Raw genomic sequence first — 7,500 nt, 5'->3', positions numbered from 1 at the left:
TTACTTTATATATATATATATATATATATATATATATATATATATATATATATATATATATATATATATATATATATATATATATATATATATATATATATAATTTCTTTTTCGGCAAAATAAATTAATCATAAGGAAACACTACGAGCCAAATGACGAAATGTGTAATTTTTTTGACTTTTGTTGACGTCACGGAATGAAATGTTCACTTGAAGTGACGTGGAGGTCATCAGTATGTGACGAGCCTCTTATTGTGTTTCACGAAACTAAATTGGCCATTTTTTTCTGTATTCTTCTTTCGGCAACTTTTTATGGAGGGGTACATTGAGCGAGCTTTTATTTTTTTATTATTTTTTTGTGTCTTTGGCTAGGCTCATTAGCTCTAAAATGCATAACAAAATAGATAAATAAACGCAGTGTACAGTTGCGGGTTTGAAGCATATTTTATCTAGCCTCCCATGTACGTGTGTGTATTGTTCTCATGTGAGGCAGCTGTAGCTGTGGCGGTCGTGGTCCTGGAGGAGGGTGTCCTGAGGGATCGCGGTTGTGTGTCTCTGGCCAAGTACACTGATGGACCAACCGACGCTCCCGTCTCAGCTATCGCCTCTGCTGCACACGAAGGTCATGCCGCCCATCCTCACTTTGTTCTGTGCTCATGGCCATTTGTTTGAGGCCACAAGTGGAATACCAGTCCGGGCACATGACCTGACCGAGGATACTTTGATGTGTTTTTCGTGTAGTACGAGTATGTATGATAGCCAAACAAAATATGAGTATCAGTCATTATTGATATTGAACATTAAGTCAAGGTAGCTCGGTCAAGCTTCATCATACCAGCAGCATACGCCAGCTTAGCCCAGAGTGGACCCACACTCGCCAGCTGGGTGGGATGGAATCGTGGAGTCGTGGACTGGCTTTCACTGAGGATCGTTTCAAATCTATAATTATCGACGAGAACGAAGAAGAGATTTCTTTCCTTGTCAGCACGTATAATTATGACTGGCGTAACACAAGAAACAGGAAGCCAAGAAACAGGAAGCAACACACTGGGATATTATATGCCTAAGAAACGAACGGCAGATGTCAAACCAAAAAGAATGATCTTGACAATGGTGAAAGAGAGAGAGAGAAGCAAAATCCAAGTTAATACATTATATACGGTATTATGCCAGTACTTGGAATGCGTGAGCTTAAACCTACAAACTTGTATTGTTTTCCATGAATTGAAATGAAAAGTATACATACTCATAGAATAGTGCAACGTTGCATTTTTTAAGTCTATAATTTCATTCTAATATTTGGGCAAATATTGTGTTAATACGCGAATTATCGAATCCCAAATTGAATTTAGTGTTACTCGATGCATTTCATGTTAGCAGGGTTATCGAACAGTTAGGTGAAATTATAAATGTTGATGTTGCACGTATGACCATAACCTATCAGAATATAAGCACTTTGTTGTGTAAATACATTTTGACAAAGTGCACGATGAATTATGTAGGTATCGATAGATGTAAGAGTAGATGGAGCACCTACCACCACCATCACCACCAGAAGCAGCAGCAGCAACAACAGCAACAACAACAACAATAACAACAAAAACAGTAACAACAGCTCCAGAAACAGTACTAGTAACAGTGTAGTAGTAGTAGTAGTAGTAGTAGTAATAGTAGTAGTAGTAGTAGTAGTAGTAGTAGTAGTAGTAGTAGTAGTAATGATGATAATTGTTATTGTTGTTATTGTTGTTGTTGTTGTAGCACAAAGGTGAGCATTAGTGGCAGCAGCAGGAATATCAGTGCCAGTAATAATAGTATGTCAGTGTTGGTCCCAGCAGTACCATACAAAGGCACAGCAACTCTTGGCTGGCCGGTTATCGCAACACGTATTATTACTGCCCATATTTTATTAGACCCACTTGCTCCCCACGACACGGCTTGTATGTAGCACGTATTCCAGGGACTGTGTGATGGATCATGTATTTCTCTCTCTCTCTCTCTCTCTCTCTCTCTCTCTCTCTCTCTCTCTCTCTCTCTCTCTCTCTCTCTCTCTCTCTCTCTCTCTGTCTCGTATGTGTGTGTGTGTGTGTGTGTGTGCGTTCCAGAAGAAGTAAACTGACGCCAAGAATTTCTATTATTCATTCTTGTCTCTCCGAAAGCGGTAACTTTAGGGCCTCAAGGGACAGTTGTCGTTAGTTGTAAATTTTTGTTCGTTTAAGAGTTACGCGAGGGAGCCGTCACCGCCGTCACGGCTGCTATTGCTGCCACCCATATCACCACCAGACCCACGGCCTTCCTTTCCTTATATTTACTGCTCTCTCTCTCTCTCTCTCTCTCTCTCTCTCTCTCTCTCTCTCTCTCTCTCTCTCTCTCTCTCTCTACGCCTTCCAGGATGTCGTCACTCACATCGTCTCTCCTACCAATTAGTCGTATAATCAAAGGTAATAAGCTTAATTTGCAGCCCTAATGTCCCCTTGGCGTGTAGATGGACGGATGAGTGTTAGGCTCAACGTCCCAAGTTCACACCAGCAGCCTCCTAGGACCGCGGCAGGTTCTGAGGGCACACTGGCGGGATCCTCGTGAGTTGTTTGAAATCCGAAGGAGAGCAGCGCAGGGGTGTCCCCACGGCGAGTTAATCTGGCTGTTAATTAACGTCAGCGCCAAAGGGAGATCCGCCGGGGACGTTATCGCGGTCGACTTGGAGCGATTGGCGGGTGTTCTCTGAGAGTCGCTGTGTGTGTGTGTGTGTGTGTGGGTGTGTGTGTGTTTGTATTCCTTACCGCCTCACCTTACTCCCTGGTACCTTATTTTCTTGTTACAGAGAGAGAGAGAGAGAGAGAGAGAGAGAGAGAGAGAGAGAGAGAGAGAGAGAGAGAGAGAGAGAGAGAGAGTCACTTAAATCACGGTCACCACGCCTGACCACCACCACCAGCACCGCCATCCCGTCACCTTCCTCGCCAGCGCTTCGTCGTACTTAAAGTGTCACAAAACTACTCACTGCTCGCGCCAAACACCTCCACCCCCTCCCCCCAATGGTTGCTGGACTGGTCACGTGTCAAGGCGGCGAAGGAACCACACGTGAATCATAACTCTAACTGGATACATGAAGCTTCAGAAACTTTACAGGGTTGTTATCATTATTATTATCATTATTTCTGAAAGTTTCTTATTCATCGCCATCTTTTGTATTCCCAGACATGTAGAATCGATTACTCATAAACCAAAACACTTTCTCTTACGCGTAGTCGTATTGATGGTTTTCTTTTTTTTTCTCTTTTTTTTCGCCAATAATCCAATTATTTACATTCATGGTGGAATATTTGGACAAAATATAGGTATTCGAAGACTGATCCGATGAATAATTAATTGTCGATTCGAATAATTATCGGTTTATTGTTAGAAATAATTACACATTTGACTGCTGACCTGAGAGAGAGAGAGAGAGAGAGAGAGAGAGAGAGAGAGAGAGAGAGAGAGAGAGAGAGAGAATCATCAACTTATAAAATTCGCGCTCATATAGTTGAAGTTGTGCACAATGAATATGAATACCAGGTCTCGTCTGAGTCAGGTTGCAAGGCCACGTGACGTCAACGCCACTCATGATGAGACCACCACGGGGAGGTATTATTATCATAGATATTATTACGTTTCTGTTGTGTTCTCTTCACGTGCCCGGACACTAAGTGAATATGGCTACTGTTCTGCTCATGTTTGATATCCTGTCATATGATACCTCCGCCAGTCATAAAGGCTTGACCACCGTTGAGTTACAGTGACGCACTAACCAAAGCTCTGAAACAATTGAATGCTGATATTTTAATCTAAAAGTATTCATAAATGCATTCATGAATACTTTGATATAATATTTGTATATGCAGTGGAATTAACAATGTATCATCGTATCAACATTTATATTCCTGCTGGATATAAAATTTTGAAAAACTCGTGTGTTTGATCCTGTATTTTTTTCATAGTTTCATTTAATCTCTATTCTTTTCCGTCAGTCTTTAATGCACAAAATTCCACCGAAACGAACACGCTCCATCACATGACCCTCTTTGTCCCAGGCAGCGCTTGTTGTGTCCAATGAAGCTGTAACTAAACTCTATTAACAGTCCTTCATTTCTTTCGTGAGCTCTGTACCATAAAAGTCCTCACATCAACAAGGCCACAAGTGTACATGCTTGCTTCAACCCAGCCAGATACACGCGAGCACAGATTTAGCTTCCCAGGAAAACAAGTCTTCTATTGCCACAAAGGTCAAGATATCCATTAAGCATCATGCCCCGCGAGCCAATTGTATCCATTATTGGCTCGTTTGACTCCCGCCGAAGTGTTCCTCGCACTGATAACATGAAAGCAGCCGCCGTGGCCACTCGAGGTTTGTGGTCTAAGAGAAACACTTCTACTTACTTGTCCCCCACGTCCCAGGAGACTCAGTGAAGCCTCATCTGAAGGTCCCCACTCCGTCCTCCTGCTCCGGCACATCACTCGTCCAGCCTCGGTCCTGTTATCACCGCCACGTACTTTGCTGTGCGTTTTGTATAAATCACATTAATTCAATATTTTTATCTTTGTTGCGCTCCTATCACCACCACCAGCTCTATTTTGTTTTACGTTTTGTATAATGTTAATTTGATGTTTTATTAATTTGACGTTTCATCTAAAACTTTATTTTGTTCATATTTATTGCACATAATGCCAGATGAGACGTCGTGTGACCCATGGCGTTGCGGTGCCGCGGCAATTACCGCACCAGTCAGAAGGTGACTGCAGCTGTAACAGACAAAAATCATTTCCATATCAGTAAATGATATTAACAAGATCTCCACCATTTCCTCTTCCCGCATCCCACCAAACATCGGAACATTGATATCGTGCACATTGCTTAATCCTCTCTCGAATGTCAGGTCGCCAGAGATTCTAATTTTAAGTGTCCTTGCGGAATTTTCCCCTTTTCTTTACCCTGTAGCACAGTGAGGGCTATTTTTTCCTTTATTGCTTCACCAAATGGAAATTGCATAAATGAAAAAATTACCACCGACCACGTCAGCAGTGCGCAGAGGCCGCCCCGCGCCGCCCCGCGAAGATAAAAAAGTAATAAAACGAAGAAAAGGGTCGTCCATCTTCTCCCGCTCATCCACAGCTGCCCATCGCTGTCCTCCTCCTCCTCCTCCTCCTCCTCCTCCTCCTCCTCCTCCTCCTCCTCCTCCTCCTCCTCCTCCTCCTCCACCTCCTCCTCCTCCTCCGACCTCGTTACTCCACGGCTCTCTCCCTACACTGAGGTATAGACAGGAATGTTAAACAAATAGAATGGAAATAAGAAGTAATGAAAACAAAACTACTTCCTTTCAGTCTAGAGAGAGAGAGAGAGAGAGAGAGAGAGAGAGAGAGAGAGGGAGAGAGTGAGTGTGTGTGTGTGTGTGTGGGTGTGTCTTTTTTTTTCATGTTTCGAAATTCACAAAGGATTCTTTCGTGCTCGTGTCACTGTTTTCTATCAGTGTTTCTTTGAACAGAGCAGTACCAAGTGCTCACCGCGTCACGTATTCTCAGTTTTGGCAACCTGGTCTTGCGAAATGGCTTGAAATTGTACTGATGCCGTATGCAGCTGCGCCAAGAGTGATCGACCTTATGAAAGGGGGTATATGTACGTGAATATAAGAGAAAATAACTCGAAAACCGTAAATGGAAAGCGAGGTAGTACTGCGGATGGGGGCGATGAGGGGAATGAAGAATGAAAGAGCGGCGGCGGCTCTTTCACGTATGCATGGAATTTGAGCACAGTATTGATGGCGGCCAGGTGAAACACTGAGTGAACCAGCGAGCTTAGCGGTGAAGCGGTGCTCGAGGAGGCCTTCCGAAAGTGTGCCGGTGCGGTGCGAATGTGGGTGTATATTGGTAAGAGAGAGAGAGAGAGACTTGTTTATTATCTCGTCTGTACAGATGTGGCCAGAAACAAAAGCGATGAATTTCTCTTGTATAGTGGAGATGTTCCCAAACTTTTATTGTACGTATTTTGTAGATATTATGATTAATGCAAGTATCTCCGGTAATCACTATTTTGTGCATAGTGGCTCATAACCTCCTTGGCATAAGCAAATAGCAAGTATCGTATACGAATACAAGTAATGGGAAGCGCGTGTTTACTAAAGTTTCAGTAACTGATAAGAAACGTATAGAATAGAGAAACAGGCTGTGTTGCAAGGGAATCAGTTAAAATCCCGTTACGTATGTTATGACATGCGTATATATACCCGGCGTCCACACATCCTCTCATCATTCTGGCCGCTAAGCCACCAGAGACCGGACGTGTCGCGACGTGTCCTTCACCCAGCCAACAATGATACGGCAACAGAGCTTCAAGTCCTTCATCCCTGACGTGAAGACTGCCAGCGACGTCTCAAATTACATGGAGCCAGCGCTGTCCCACCAGTACATGTTTGAGAGGAAGACTTCACCCTGGGAAATGGCTTCGTGGAATGAAGAGGAACTGCACAACTTCAAGGTGGACGTAGAAAAGATCAGTTCTGTGTATTACGTCAAGTGCAGGGACGATGACTTCGGCAGCGACTTCTTCCTCTTGACGCGGATGAAGTACATGGACAGACACGCCTTCGTCATGCTCTCCGCGGGGTGCGACTACACAGGATTTGACTGCCAGGGCGGAGGTGACATCTACGTCACATTTAACCCCAATACCTTCCTCAGTGTGGCGCTCGAGTGTATTAACGACGAAGACTTCTTGCTTCAGTCGCTAAGAGAGGACGGCTTCCACTTAGAGCAGCTTCAGGACACCAAGTGGGAAAGAATCGAGGCCTGGAACGACGGTCACTGTGAGCTGGACTTTCTGCCACACGACGCAATGCAGGACAACAGTCACAGCCTCGACGACGATTTTAGACTACTCTCCATTGTATAACTACTAATGACAACCATTGAAAACCCGCACTGTGTAGTTCCTTGTGAGTACAAGTGTGGCGTGTACATGTGTGTTATTTATTGAGTACGTGTATTTATTGTGTGCTTGGATTGTGGTATTTATTAAAGAAAATCAATGTATTTCATTTCTTTTAGTACTCCTGATTTTATGTTCTTGGACATGAATCATTTATGATGAAAACAAACCATTCACTGTTTTCATCATGAGCTTCTCCCGATCACAAAAACATCTTTTCACGAACACGAATACTTAAAGACCTCTGATCGTAATTACAAATGATAATACACACATTATGATACGTTAAAAAAAGATAAGTACTCGTATCTTTCAAAGACAAAAACAAACTTTAGAATGACGTCAAAAGATTTTCATTTCTCATTTTATGAAAAAGAGAGAAATTACTTCTCTCTCTCTCTCTCTCTCTCTCTCTCTCTCTCTCTCTCTCTCTCTCTCTCTCTCTCTCTCTCTCTCTCTCTCTCTCTCTCTCTCTCTCTCTCTCTCTCTCTCTCTCTCTCTCTCTCTCTCTCTCTCCTCTTCTTTGTCACGCAACATCCTTTCCCATCA

This window comes from Scylla paramamosain, chromosome 24 (genome assembly GCF_035594125.1).
Source record: "Scylla paramamosain isolate STU-SP2022 chromosome 24, ASM3559412v1, whole genome shotgun sequence".
Taxonomy (NCBI): Eukaryota; Metazoa; Arthropoda; class Malacostraca; order Decapoda; family Portunidae; genus Scylla; species Scylla paramamosain.
This window is presented reverse-complemented; position numbering follows the sequence as displayed.